The sequence below is a fragment of the Heterocephalus glaber genome, unplaced genomic scaffold (assembly GCF_053883595.1).
Source record: "Heterocephalus glaber isolate CG9 unplaced genomic scaffold, H.glaber_assembly_v1.0 deba00001442, whole genome shotgun sequence".
Lineage (NCBI taxonomy): Eukaryota > Metazoa > Chordata > Mammalia > Rodentia > Bathyergidae > Heterocephalus > Heterocephalus glaber.
The window spans coordinates 37,231,406-37,246,796 of NW_028258296.1; the positions used below are offsets into that span (position 1 = coordinate 37,231,406).

The 15,391-nt window shown below is 35.8% G+C and overlaps 1 protein-coding gene and 1 long non-coding RNA gene across 3 annotated transcripts in view; one reads left to right on the forward strand and one right to left on the reverse strand.

Annotated features, from left to right (window-relative positions):
* The window catches only part of Olfm3 (olfactomedin 3), a 192,991-nt gene that overhangs the window by 42,467 nt on the left and 135,133 nt on the right, over window positions 1–15,391 (reverse strand). The gene's annotated exons all lie outside the window — the stretch shown is intronic.
* The window catches only part of LOC147827695 (uncharacterized), a 41,546-nt gene continuing 34,712 nt past the window's right edge, over window positions 8,558–15,391 (forward strand). The window contains exons 1-4 of one of the 2 annotated variants that reach the window (XR_015452017.1): window positions 8,558–9,311; window positions 9,589–9,663; window positions 11,459–11,648; window positions 11,952–12,169. This is a non-coding gene — a long non-coding RNA (uncharacterized LOC147827695). The remainder of the gene's footprint in view (window positions 9,312–9,588; window positions 9,664–11,458; window positions 11,649–11,951; window positions 12,170–15,391) is intronic. The other variant, XR_015452016.1, reaches the window with a different exon arrangement.

The window sequence follows — 15,391 nt, forward strand, 5'->3', positions numbered from 1 at the left end:
TCCTCACACACCTCTCCTATCCATTCAGACTTGCATATCCAATTATCTACTTGACATCCCCACTTCACTTCGGTGTTTAATAGACATCTTAAATTGAACATGTTATAAAATGAGCTTCTGATATGGCTCCCCCAACCCCTGTGAACAAAACAAAACCCAAACAAATAAATAAAAATGCCATAACCATGCTACCATTCCTGCAATATTTTCAATTTCAGCTTATTGCCAATTCCAGGGTTAAGTTTCCTAAGCCAAAAATGAAGACTTCATCCTTAACTTTCCCCCCTTAAGGCTTTTATCAATTCTATTAACAAGTATTCTAGTTTCTCCTTTCAAAATATATCCAGAATTCAACTATTTTATACCACTTCCTATGCCATCATGCCCTTGCACTTGGATTATTGCAAACTTCCTCTTGATTTTCCACTACAATCCATTTGTAATCTCCTAACCAGAATGACTCTACTAAAAATGTAAGTCAGATTGTTTTTTCTCTGCTAAAACTCTTTAATAGATTTCCCTTTTATTCACAGTAAAAGTAAAAGTATATAGCTTGACCTGTAAAATTCTACATAATGTGACCTCCTCTTATCTCTCTCATCCCATTTCTTATAATTCTTGCCTTTATTTGTTCTCTTGTTGTCAGCAGTTCAAGGTAATCCTTCACCTCAGGCCCTTTGCACTTGGTCTTCTCTAATGGAATTCCAGTTTCCTAAATATTATATCATTTTCTTCTTGTTTTTATTCAAAAATCACCTTTTCATCAGATCTTTGTGACCATACCATCTAAAATATCCACTTCTTTCATCTGGTTGCTTCATATTGTCTTTTCTTGTTTGCTCTTTTTCTTCTCTCCTTACAACTAATTAGCATGCTACATATGTCATTTATTCATTCTATTTATTATCATTTTTTCTACTAAAAACCAAGTTTTATATGGGCAGGAATGTTGCCTGTTTTATTCACTAGGGTATTCCCAATGTTTAGGACAGGACCTAGACCATGGAAGTTCTCAATAAATATTCATTAAATGTGTTAATAAATAAACAATAAATAAATAAATAAACATTAGTTCCTGACCTGCTCTCAGATTAAAAGGGGGAAAATTTTTAAGGCAAATTTACAATAAAGCCTATTCTTTTAAAAATACACCAGTGTAATACAATCAAGCATGGCATTTTGCAAGTGTTTTTGTGTGTGAATGATGGATGTATATGTGAATAATGGATAGTGTAAAGTACTGAACCATTAAGCTTATAGTTACAAATTTTTTTCCTTCCAATTTTCAGATTTAGAATGTTAGCATTTTTGGTCTAAGCCAAAAAGTACCAGCCCCAACTTTTTTTCTGTGTTCTCTTGAACCTTAAGGATTAGAGGAACCATAAGTGTGAAAGTCATCTCTTCCTCTTGCTTTTGGTTAATAAAATCTGTATATAATGTTGCAAAGAAGATGAACAAGAGTTCCACCTATAAAAAGGATGAATTTAAAAAATAACGTTTCCCCATATGTATATCAAAATATTGTATTGTGTACCTAAATGTGTACAGTAAAATTCAAGGAAAAGAAAACAAAAACAAAGGTTAAAAATGGATTAGAGAAGACAGAGACCACAGTGTTGGGGGATCCAGCTCTCCTTCAATTTGGCCCTTAGCAATCAGAGACCACACTGCTCTGAGAATCCAATGCTTTGGCCTCATTGCCTTGAGGTTTTAGAGTTGTCTTAAAAGTGTTCACTAATGAAAGAATGAATTTAGAGTGGAAAACATTAACAAAGTTCTTCAGAGGAGGGATTTCTGTCTTCTCATCTCTGCCTTCATCTATGAAGCTGTCTCAGGCTCCACAAACCCTGGGGATCTTTGGTTGGCAGCTGTTGTTGCTGCTTCAAAGGAGAAAAGTAGAAATGCAAGGGATGAATAAATACATTTAGGGTGAACATTTTTTCCCTGACTTACTACTCAAATTGCAGAAGCGGGAAAATGTAAATCCAGGATTAAACTAGAAGAAAAGAGGATGCCGGGTGGTGTGATGGGGAGACCCTCAGTTCAGTCACTGTTTTGCTCTGGGTCTTAAGTTTTTGAACTGGGAAATAAAAATATTAAAGTGAATTTCTGGATAGTTCCTTGTGTATTCTAGTGTTACACTTGAGAGCCTAGGACACACACACCTTGCAACACCCTGTTTGTGCACTGCAGCACAAGGAGCTGTGTGATTGCAGGAGCCGTGTGTAAACTCGGTTTTCTCGTGTGTACACTGGTGATAATAAGAGAACCTGACGCTTTTGGCATTTGTGAGGGTAATAGGCTGCTGCACACAAATCATATCGCAGGGCCTAGAACATGATAAGCTTTCAAGGAATTTTTGCTATCATCATTCCAAGAAAAAAAATATGTATATATATATCTTTCTTCCATCTTTGTGGAATGAATAGGGGCAAAAATTATTGGTACTAAAGAAGAGGAGGCTATCAGGTTTGGGGTAAATTACTGATGTAAAAGATTTAAGTGTTTTTTAAAAATGCAAAATATTAGTCTTTCTAATGTGACTTGCTTATAGGGATTCACTGAAGTAGTATGAATTATATTCATATAATATATGAAGCATTCCCACCCTACTGCTTACATCTTAGGGTTCCCATTTAAGCCTATCTTCCAAATACTATTCTAAGAACTTTACACATATGAACTAATTTAATCCTCACACAAACTTTCTGGGGGATATTATAACCAGTTTGTACATCAGGAAATGAGCACTGAGTTGTTAAATATTGCTTTAGAAGTCACATACTTAATAAATGGCAAAGCCAGTATATAAGCCCCCATAGTTGCATTCTCGATTGTGTGTTCTTAGGTATTATTCCAACTCAGTCACACACACTCACATGATAACAATATTACAACTCATACCGACTAGAAATGTTGTCTTTTTTAAACAATTGGAATTATTTGGGTGAAACATTAGAGTTTTGTCATTTGCATGCTCTCAACAGATGATTGCTTAAAGCTGAGCACAAAAATTTAAAATAATTCATTTTTATGTATTGATTTTATCTTTGTGATGGAATGAAGCTCTCCAGGGAGACACTGAGTCTCAGGTAAGGACTTGGTCCTCACTTCATTTTCATTGGAATCTATTTTCAGACTTTTCTAATTCACCCAACTCACCAGGGCAGACTGAAGTGTTAAATTATTGCCAAAAGCTTTCCTGGAAAAAAATTGTTTAGGAAGAGAAATCTCAGAGGTTGGGAAATTGCTTGGTGATCAGAAAGAAGACTGTTTCAGGGGTAGCATGAAAGAACAAAATTGGATCTTCAAATGTGCAATTTTCTGAAAAGTTGTTACAAGTTGTTTCATAAAGCTTATCTCCCTTATGGAATTTGAAATGTATGTTTAGCACGAATCAAAAATCTGGTGGTAGTAAACAACCCCAAACATTAAAGCATGAAAGAAGATTGCATTTCTAGTAAGCTTTCTAACAATCACGTGAATAGCAGGAAATCTGCACAGTTGATTTTTATGCACAGCCTTAGTTACACTCTTCTTCATTATTGTCCCTTCATCAACATGTGTACTCAAGGCTGTTTTGTGATTTAAAAGTTCTGGGGAGATAAACATAGTTAAAAATAAATGTGTAAAGATCTGGACTTGGGCTGACATTGTCATTGAAATCTGCTGAGAGTTACACAGTTTTACAAATTCACAAAAACAGTTAAGACCAGGTCATTAAAATGACAACCACAGAGATGAAGCTGTTCAAACTCACTATTTGGTTTCAGTGCCATTACAAAATATTAACCTTATAAAAACTGTTTGTAGAGGACTTGATTTGAAGCAATTTGATTTAAAAACAATTCCTTTTGTTAATGCTCATCTAAAAGGAACCCAATGCCATATAGAATTCTGAACTAAAGAATGAATAAGTAAAGGAAAATGTGCTGACAGAGGTTATCCGTTATTGAAATTAAAGTTTTGTTTTTTGATTCTTAATATTTTTTTTTAGTTCACATTTGAGACATAATTGAGCATTATTTTCTGTTGTCATGAAAACATGAGAAGAATATTATTAATCTTACTTTAAAGTGTGTTCTGTGACTCGGTAACTGTACTATACTCAGGATTAAAACATGTCTATGATACTGTCTCGAGTAATTATTTAATCTGGGAAAGTAATAGAATACAAGTGGTTGTGTTCATTAAAACCAACTAATTCCAAACTTGTAAGTATATGGATCAAAGGGGGGGAAAAAAGAGAGAAGATTATCACTCTGGTGAAATGATCAGAAAAAAAAAACTTTAATGGAAAGTACAATGCTCCAGCTGATTATATAGGTTCAGCTCTTAATTCCTAATTCTTTTAAGGAAACTGACAGTACAATCTTCTGTGGGCTCTAAAATAATATATATTTTAAGGAAATTCATCCTGTTTTCTTAAGAAATTTCATCTTTTACTTCAAAGAGTAGAGATTCATATATGTTAGTCTTTCCTTTGGCAAAAAATACATATACATATTTTGTTTTAGTAGTTTGCATTTTAATCTCTCTTTCCATTAATAAAATAAAATCATAGCAGACCAAAGGTAGCATTAGTAGGATAAAGAGATGGTAAAACAATAATGGTCATTATTATTGAAACAGTATTTTCCAGAAAAGGAAGTCAGAAAAATAGAAATATCAGAGTTCTGGATGACCTTGCATTATTGAAAATTAGTTTTAAAATTACATTGTCAACAAGCAGTAATTTTAGCTCTAATATTTATGTATAATGAGCCAGAAAATTCAATGTTAAAACATTTTAGTAGAAAGTCTTTTTGTCAAGTTTCTTCAAAATGTAAGCAGACATTATAAGAGGAGTATTCAGATTTTTGCCATTATTTAAAATGAACTGACTTTGCCTATCCCCCCATTCCATCTGTCTTTTCTGTCTCTTACCCCTACTCCTTTCTTTTGTAGGCTCTTCATCTTCATTTTCTTTTCTTTATCCCTTTCTCCTTCTTCCTTTTTTTCCCTTTTATGTGCCTTGCACTGATGTATGATTTGAGTAGAGGTGTTTAGCAATTCTGTTGTGCTCTACTGTTTTGTTTTATTTTCCCTGGAGATTGAACCCAGGGCCTCTCGCATGCTAGACAAGCACTGTACTACTGAGTTACACCTCTAGCTGATGCTGTCTACTTTTAACCATTTCTCAGGCTGTCTGGGTGCAATTTAAGCACAGATAATTATTGTATTTTTCACTTCATATTTGGAAGTTTTATTTTCACTCATTTACACTATTTAAAACACAAAAATTTCCTCCTCTTAACATTGAGGCATGCATATTTAGGATATACTTTACCTGTTACTGAAATACGTCATGATATTATTAAATTTAAAAATGAAATCTGCCCATAACTGCTATTCAGTGATAGTGGAGCACCAATAATGTGAATCTCCATTAATAGCTTTTACTTTCAGAAGTAGCTAATAAATATATGGGCTTGGGGTATATATTGTGAGTTCAGTGGTATAGTACTTGCCTATTGTGCTTATCGTGCATGAAGCTCTGGTTTCAATCCCCAACACTGAAGAAAAAAGGAAGGAAGGAAGGAAGGAAGGAAGGAAGGAAGGAAGAAAGGAAGAAAGAAAGAAAGAAAAAGAAAGAAAGAAAGAGAAAGAAAGAAAAAGAAAGAAGAAAGAAAAAGGAAACAAAAGAGGAAGAAAAAAGAAAGGTAGGTCATTATTTTTCTACAAAATTGTATTTGGAATTATTTAGGGAGTAGGTTTGCTTCATAGTAAAGCTTTTATACATTAAACAGAGGTTTGTTTATCATGCCATATATGCTAGGCAGTAAATGCTAGAGATCAGAGATTAATAAAATTATTTCATTCAACTTCTCACATTCTTGTGGGAGTATGATAGAAATGAAGGAGAAATTTACCTGCAAAAGTAATTTCAATATGGTGCAATGCATAGTGTGTACAAAGTATAATAGGTCATATACAATAAGTCATAATCAAGTTGTTTATGAACTGTGTTTGGGTGGGACAGAGGAGGCTTCAGGAGATGAATGGTTTATGGACACTTAGTAAAATTTCCCAAGTGAATTGGAAGGAAAGGCATTCAGCACTGAGAACAGCATGTGTGAATTCACTACTGGTGTTTTAGAGATGCATGTTTATTTGAGAAACTTAGGTAGTTTGGAGTAGTGGAAGGAAAGCACATGTGATAGGGTAAAGAGAGGGAGGAGATACGGTTGGAAACATTGCAGGAACTAGTAGAAACATGTGGCTCTCTGAGAAGATTAAGGATTGTTACAACTGTATCTTTGGAGAGTTGAAGGAAGGAGAATGTTATACTTTGAAAACAGATAGTGTCCCTCTAAGGTCCATGTGGAAAGCTTGGTCCCTGGGAGGTGGCACTGGGAGGTATTGTGGATTTTTTTAAAGGTGGGGCCTAGTAAAAGACCCTTAGATCATTGGAAACATGACCCTGAAAGGGACCGTGGAACCCATGTTCTTCTGCTTCTTTCTACTTTCTGAGTCATGATGTGGATAGTGTGCTTCCCCACCTGCTCTCCACAGTCACCATCTCGCACCCCACTAGAGGCCAGAAACTATGAGATCACTATATTTTGGACTGAAAACTCCAGAACTGTGAACTAAATAAACCTTTTCCCTTTATAAGTTAATTGTCTCAAGTATTTCATTATAGTAACACAAAGCTAATTCAAATAATATGAAATTTGTTCATTAGAGAATGATCGTTTGGAAGCAGTTCATTAAATATTAGATGATGAGTAAGGGCGGAGAGAGAGAGTTAGAAGATCAGTTGAAGAAGACATCTCAATGCCTATGTAATAATTAAGAGAAAGATAAAACAAACATAAGACATAGACTAGGCTCTGCTATGGTCTGAGCGAGTGTCTCCCAAAGGTTTATGGGTCAAAGAGTTGTTCACGGCTTGGTGATCTTGAGCAGTGGTGGAAACATTAAGAGGCAGAACTTGGAGGGAGGTCTTCAGGCCACTGGGCTCATGCCTTTGAAGGAGATTTAACTTGTCATGAGGTGAACAGTTTGTTGCACCTCAGGCTTCCACCGTGATGTACTGCCCTGTTACAGACCCAAAACAATGGAATCAATTGTTCATGGGCTGAAACCTCCAGAACTGGGCCCAAATAAATATTTTATCTTTATAAGTTGATTATCTCAAATATTTGGAATACTAATGGAACTAACATACTAACATACACAAGTATGTTGCACAAGACTTTGTAAATGAACAGCTGTAGACATAAGAGAGGTAAAAAAGAAAAGAGTACCCTTTAGATTTCTCAAAATATGTTGCAGAAAAAGTAGGAATTGTCCAGAACAGCCTTCTTAAACATTAAGATGCATATAAATCACTTGGGTAAATCATGAAACAGTAAATTGTGATTTAGAAGGTTGGAGTAGATTTGAGATGCTGCATTTTTAATAAAGTGGTGGAAAAGTATGTTGTTGTTATGGTTTGTGTCTAGATGTGCCCCCAAAGCCTCATGTGGTCATATGTGAGGCTTTTTCAGATGTTGCTGGATCTAGAGCATGTGATGCTGGAATTGATTCATGGTGCAATCAAGGGGACTAGGATTAAGGGTGTGAGTGCTACCTGTGTTAACTAGCTTGGATAAGATTAGCAGTCATCCTATGCTTGCTTGTTTTTGCTGTCTTCTGCTTGTCATGTACTGGTTCTCTAAGATGCCCCTCTGCCAAGCTACTCTACATTGAAGCCAGCCAATTATAGACTGAAAACTCTACAAACTATGAGCTAAATAAACTTTTCCCCCTTTAACTTGTAGGTGTTAGGTATTTGGTCTCAACAATGAGAAAAGAAACTGAGAGAGAATTTGGTACCAAAGAAGTGGAGCCATTGCTGTGACTGTACCTGGCCATGTGACTTACGAGCATTTGGAACTGGACTGTGGGAAGGAGAAGAGTTAAAAAAGATTTGGAAATGCTGGCTAAAAAAGGACAGCTGGAATGGCTTAGGCTGTACTTCGGATATTCTGCTCAGAGCTCAGAAGACCAGAATTCTGATAGAAATCCTGCTAGTAAAGATCAGGTTCAGGAGATTTCTGTTGGGAAGGACTGCATTGGCTGTTGGACTCCAATGTATGTTATACCTTAGCAGAAAGTTTGTCTGCATTTTGCTCATGTCCAGAGACTTTGCCTAAGACTAAGATTAAGGCTGAAGGACTAATTAATCTTACAAAAGACATTTTAAGGTAGTCTAATGTTGGGGCAGTGGCACTGCTATGGTTGGGGGCTTTTAGTTAGATCTATGTTGAGAATCAAGGGCAAAGAGCCCACCAGAATGATTCAAAACATTTTAAATTTGGCCAAAAAGGAAGTTACAGTAAAGTTGCAGCCTGAAAATTTAGAACAGGGGAAAATTGGTCACTGAAAAGACTAACAAGGAAAATACCAGTATTTCAGAAGACAACAACAGAAAAGATGGCCTGAGAACATAACAAGAACTGGCAGGGCTCCAGCCTTTGCAGCATCAGAGTTGCAAAAGTGAAAGACTTTGCTTCAAGGAGATCCCAAGAGCATCATGTTCCAGAATGGCAGCAGCCTAGGGAAGTTGCTCCTATGGATTTGCTTCATAGGTACTTGACCGCTACAGCCAAGAGAGGAGGAACCCTGGCTACTGCTCCAGCTGGCAGCAGACCCTGGAGTCATCTATGTGGGGCTGGTTTTAGGCACATGCTAAATGCAAGAGTTGTGGGGTCAGGAATGCTTCCACTCAGATTTCAGAAAAAGACCTGGAAGGCCAGGCAGTGTGCCTATGAGCAGGCAATGTGTGCAAATGTGAATGTGAAGCTGAAGATGTGGTGGAGACCCTAGAATTTTGGGGATGCTAGGGATGTGGATCATCTGAGGAAAGCTGCAAAGAGGGAGTGGCAATGGCCCAAGAGAGAGGCTATGAGAGCTACAACTACCAGAAGTGTTGTAGAGGCAGAGCCACCCAAGCACTTTGGAGTTCACATCTTGCTACAGATTCTCTCAGATGCTGCACATGGAACTGTAGGAATTAATGTTTGCCCTGATGGACTTTGGTCTTGGTTTGCTCCCATTTCTTGCTATCCTCCTGTTTGTAACTGTTGGAATGGAAATGTTTCTCTTGTGCCATTGATTTCTGGAAGTGTTTAACTTTCTTTTCATTTGTGCAAGGGCTTGCAGCTTAGAGTTTGCCTTAAATTTCAGAGGAGACTTTGAACTTGAACTTTTCAGCAATGCTGAAACTGTTAGGACTTTGGCAACTCTTGAAGAAGGACTGAATACGTTTTGCATAAAGAAATGTACATGAGTCTTTGGCGGGGGGCAAAATATTATCGCTGGTATCTAGATGTCCCCCTAAAGTTTCATGTGGTCATAGATGGGGCTTTCTCAGAGGTGGCTGGATCTAGAGTGTGTGGCAATGGGATTGATTCATGATGAAATGCTAGGATCAAGGACACTAAGATTATAGGTTTGAGTGCTACCCATCCTAAGTGGCTTGAATAAGATATAAGGGATAGAAAGAGTTGTGGTTTTTTGATTGCTTGCTTTTCTTGTCTTGTGTTTGCCATGAACTAGCTCTCATCCACGATGCCCCTCTGCCAAGCCATCCTGCCTTGGAGCTAGCCAATTATGGACTGGAACCTCTACAAAGTAAGTTAAATAAACCTTTCCTCCTTTAACTTGTGGATATTGGGTATTTGATCTCAGCAACAAAAGAAACTAAGACAATGGTTAATAGTTTACACTTGGAATAGGAAGGGCCCTGGTGACAACTCAGAGAGGATGAGTGTAAGTGAAGTATGATGAGTGAGGACTACTGATTGTGGCATAGTATAAGGGCCTGTAGAGTCAGCTGTAGAAGAGAAGCCAGGGTGAGAAATGCCCCAAAGCACACATGGTCCTTACTGAGAAAGGAGTTTCACCATCCACTGGAAAGTAGTAACAGAAAACAGACATTTTAAATCAACCCATTTTAAAAGGGATCTAAAATTTCTTAGAAGTGAATAAAAGTTGTAGTTGAAATTTAATCTTAAAAAGATGAGTCTAAAATAAAATAAATTATTTTACAATGTGGGTATATATTTATATTTTTAGCTATATTTAGTACAAATAAATAAATGAAGCATTAGTTTACATGTATATTTATGTGATTTAAAACAATATTCTCACCATTTGAATTAAAATCATAATCATCAAGTAATTTGTTGTGTAAAACTCTTCAATGACTTCCTTAATTTTTTCAGGGCCTCTTTCATTTCTTTGATATTCAAATAATTGAAAAACCTGTCCAATAATTTCTCTCTTCATTTCAGTTACTCTTTAGCAATTGCTTTGTATTTGGTGAGACTTGTGTCTTATAACACTTCCACCAATGTTGTAAAACCACGTCTTTTATGTGACATTCTTTAATTTCTATTTTATTTGTATTGAATAATATTTTATAGTTATGCTGTGCAAAAATCAGTGGGTTCAGTTGTATTCCATTGTAGTAAGGAATAATGTAGCAATATTGAGGAATAATTCATTAAATAAGTGATCTTATAATTGGTGAATATTTCTGAGTTGTGAGGCCATTTGCTGCCTTGCTCAGCTTCATAATGACAGGGGTTTGGTAATATATACTTAATTAACTATAACTCAATGTCGAGTAGAGGGTTAAACAGAATAGGCCATCACTCACATAAGCTGTGTGATCTAAAATGTGGAGAATTTTTCAATCATATGTTTTACAGTAAAAGACACATTGCCATTAATTGCCCTCAGAATACTCACCCTCACTTCAAACACACATACCCCATTATTCTTGACATTTTCTGAAGAAGTTCCATAAGTCCCCTTTTGTGTATGTTTTTAGTTGCACTGTCCTGGATGCCTGAATTTATTGAATCCAGTAAAAAAATCTTTATGTTTCATGACCATTTTTAATTTGGGAAGAGCCAGAAGTTGTATGGTGCTAGATAGAGCAAATAATTGGGATAAAGACACACTGTAATGTTTTCACAAGACTGCCTTTCTGTTGAATGTCACTCAGCAGAAACATTTACTATATTTTTTTAATAACAGCTTGTAAAGAGATGCAGCAAATAGACTTCCAGGACTGCTTTAGAGAATGCAAGAATAATGAGATAAGTGTGTTTGAAGTAAGGGAGAGTATTTTGAGAAGACTTAATGGCAATATGTTTTTTTTAACATAGTAAATCTGTAAAATTTAAATATTCAGCATGTTTTGATCACATCTCTTGTTCTGATTTTGGGATATGGGAGAAAAAGGGAGAGAAGGATGTTCCTTTTACATAATTTGCTCATTTTAGGGTAAGGTTGTAAGAACCGTATGTAAAAAAGGATAATTTCTTGAGTTCTCAGCAGCTATGGAAATCTGTAAGGCATTAGTTTGATTTGACTGTCCCTTCCCAGACTTTGATTTGATTATCTTCCCATCTTCCAGGAAGAAGATGATCAGAAAATATCTGTAGGGCTGGGTGCTGCCTAGAGGTTACCAGTGTTAAGTCTCAATGAAGGCTCCAGATATCCAGAAAGCCCCTGGAAAACTAAGTCCACAGAGGGTATAGGCAAGTGAAATCCTGAAAAGTTGCTGATTGGCAGTTCAACAAAGACAGAACTATGTCTATGCAGTGGTAGGTTGAGAAGTCGGATAACCTGGACTCTAGTCCTAATTCTCTATTTAGAGTTTACAGTATGGCATGCTTTAGATTCCTATGAAGGTCTAATATTCTCTCACTCTGAATAGATATGAACCTAGGCTTAACATAATATAAATCTGGGTTGGAATCTTAGTTTAATCATGTTCTGTGAGATTTTTTTAGACCTCATTTTACTTATCTTTAAAGATTATATTATCTACTGCTGAAGTGTACTAGATACGAACACTAGGGACATATGTCTAGTCCAGCAAAATGTGTTAATCTGTTGCACCACAGGATATTTCACAGCAGAAGAATCATGGAGCATCTTAGCAGACAAAGGAAGAAACAGGGTGAAAAACAGGACCAGAGTAAGGATGACTTTTAGACAGTGATAAAATCAAACAATCTTGATACCATCGAAAATGAGCAATGCTCTGTGTGAAGAGTTTAACATCAGCCCTGAGTTGAGAAGTGGACTCTGGATTCTGTTTCCTGGAAACTACAAAGTGAAGGTAAATGTTGAATATGGTGTCTGAAAACCCTTATCTGAAGCTTTGCACCTGGGTTGAAAATTGAGGCTGCTTCTCGGTGTCAAACTGACTAAAATTCTCCAGGGGAGAGTGGGCTATTCAACTTTTTACTGATCCGATTTGAAAAGGTAAAGTTTTTGATGGTCTATGACTAGAGAACAAAGAATCTAGGTACTATATCCTTTGATAAAGTAGCAAAGGTATTATTTAGAAGTTGATTTTATAGACTTGGAAAAATAAAATGGGATAATGTATGAAGGACTGGGCACAGTGCTTGTGTAATGAGCAAGTGCTATTATTATTGTTGTTTTTATCACTCAATTATCCTTTCACAAACAAATTTCAAATAATAAAATTGAATTCTGAGTTCTACAGTGCTCAGTCTTTAGTCACTGAAAAGCACAATTTCAAGAACCTAACCAGCAAGTAAAGGGATACATCTTAGGAGCTCCATGCTATGAAAGGTGGTCTGGATGCACACAATCACCAGTTGCTTTTGACAATAGAAATTTCCTAACTTTATCTCACCAGAAATGCTATTTAATTAATGGACTTGGAGAGGAACATGTATTTCATTTTCTAAAAGTTTCTGGTTTTGATGTGCAATGAAATTTCAGAAACATATATATGTGAGTGAGCTTGCAGAAGCATCACAGTATATATGCTAGTCACAAATGATTGGAAGTAGGACCTTATAGCATAAAAATATGGCTTAATTGTTATGTTATCCAGATATCACTTGCTTCTTGAATTCCCTTTGTGATACCCCAATATGTTATTTTTTCCAAAATGAATACTTTCAATATTAGCAAAGTCAGCCGTATGGGACTGACTGGCTCTGTATTGGATAATGGAACTAATGAGTAAATCTCTTATACACATGCTCCATTCACTGTCCCAGTTTGTCTGATGAACAAAAAAGAGGTCTCCTTCTCCTTATTACATATATTTCTTTACACAGAAGAATCTCTAAACTTGTCTGTTCCTCAGAACATGACCATACTTTTGACTATTTCTCTTATGAGACGCTTTAAGAACTTCCACCTTTCTGATCATTCTCATGGGACACACTCTTTTTGGTCAATATCACTATGCTCAGAGAAGGATGAACTACATTCTCATAGTCTGATAAGCCTAAATGAAAGAAATAAATAGACTCATTCATGAAAACAGCAATATATTTTCCTTTGGTAAGAGTAATAAAAATTATCACAATTTGTATTATTCTTTCCATAAGAAATTAGTTGTAACTGACACTAAATAAACATTTACATTTGAACCCAACAAATGTTATCTTTTAACATAAAGTCCAGTTGCATGGTAAATGGCAATTTTACACTTATGATAATATATATTTCAGTGATGAACTATAATAAAATTTTCTCATTGCTACATACAATAATTTAAGTCACACAGTATTTTTCATCCTATAAATGGTTAATTCTCTTTTCCAGGATTTCCCAAATAGCTATTGGCATCTAGAGAATTTCAGAGCCTTACAGTATTGATTTCCGAGCAACTAGCTGCTTCAGAGGAAGATGAGACTCAGTGGGGAGGATAGTTTACAGGGCACCGAGGCTGTTGCTTCTCTCTGCTTTAGGGCTTTGAAGTTTAGTTTCAAATTCATCATTCTCCCCCTTGTCCTTTCAACCTCAAGCATACTAAATTAGCTAATATAAAATTATTTAATTAGGGAATAATATTAGACTAATGAGAATTTATGTTGGTTCCTGCATATTTTTCAAATTGTTAATATTTTAAACCAAAAGTGACAGAGCAATGCACAGTATCATAGCTGAATGCAGCAAGCTTCAGAGTTATATAGTACTTTACACAGTGATAATTCATTATTTTCTCATTTGATGTGAACAAGGACTGTACTTATTTTGCTTGTACAGATTGTCTCTTTTCGTGCCTTTGCATTTGTCACTGCAACTTAGCCACCTCAAATCTCCCTTCCATCCTCTTCCATTGAATAATCTTTAACTCTCTTGAAAGTAAAACTCTATGCACTGAAGTATTTTCTTACTTATCAGAAATCTACAATTTTAAAAATTGTGACATGATAGTGTAGTTATTGTTTGTGTAAGTATTGTAACCAGATTTTATAAGTTTGAGTAGTCTGCCAAAATTATTATCCCATAACCTTTCTCATTTTTAATACTTCAATTTGAAAAATGTGAAATTTACTTTCAAGAATGTATATTTTGCACTTTCAAAATATTAAATGTCTCCCAACCAGAACAGATTGAGAGACAGGCAAGATGGATTTGTGAGCTGGGCCCTTTGAAGTGGAATCAATTTGATCCTTATGCCTCCTTTCAAACATTTGTGGTCAACCTCAGTATCCATGGTAATATGACTCACTGAATGTGAAACATTAATGACTTGATAGATGACACCATTATCTTTCAGTTTTGGATTCTCATACTACCTCATAACAAGTTTACCCATATAGACAATTTCTCATAATTTATCCATTCTTATTTCCAGTTCAATAACTTCTAGTCCCTTCCCCTATGTTTTATATCATACAACTTTTCTTCTTCTTTTTTTTTCCTTTGATGCAGGGTCTTTCTATGTAGTTGAGGATGGCCTTGAACTCACTTCGTTACATACTTTGGCCTTGAATTCACAGTAGTCCTTCTGCCTCAGCCTCCGCAGTGCTCTGAGATTACAGATGTGTGTCACCACACCTTTGCTTTACCTTACACTGTGGCTTCAATTTTGACTCACACCACCAAAGTTTGTCAGTATTTCCATTACTCCCTTTTGGGAAATTCACATCCTGTTTCCTCAAATGACTTTCTATGTGGTTTCTAATTTATTTTACCTTCCCTGCTTCATTTTTGAGCACAACAGAGCCTTTTCTACCAGTCTGATTTCAAAGCAGTGTTTATCGTTGGAACAGCCTTGGTCAGTCTTTAAAACAAGGCTTATTTATAAAGGCTGTCATGGAAGAACATAATGGCATTTTGATCTTCTGAGCTTACTTTTAAAGTTATTCTACCTTTTAATAAGTCTATATCTTTTCAAACCTTATATTTAAAGTGATCTTTTTAACACAAACCCACAGTAGAATTCAGTCTACAACTGAAGATGCTGTAGGCCTTTGTTTCCTTAATAATGTTTTTAATTGCTATTTTGTATTTGAGAGACTCTCTACATATGTAATATTACATTGCATATAGAGGAATATTAATA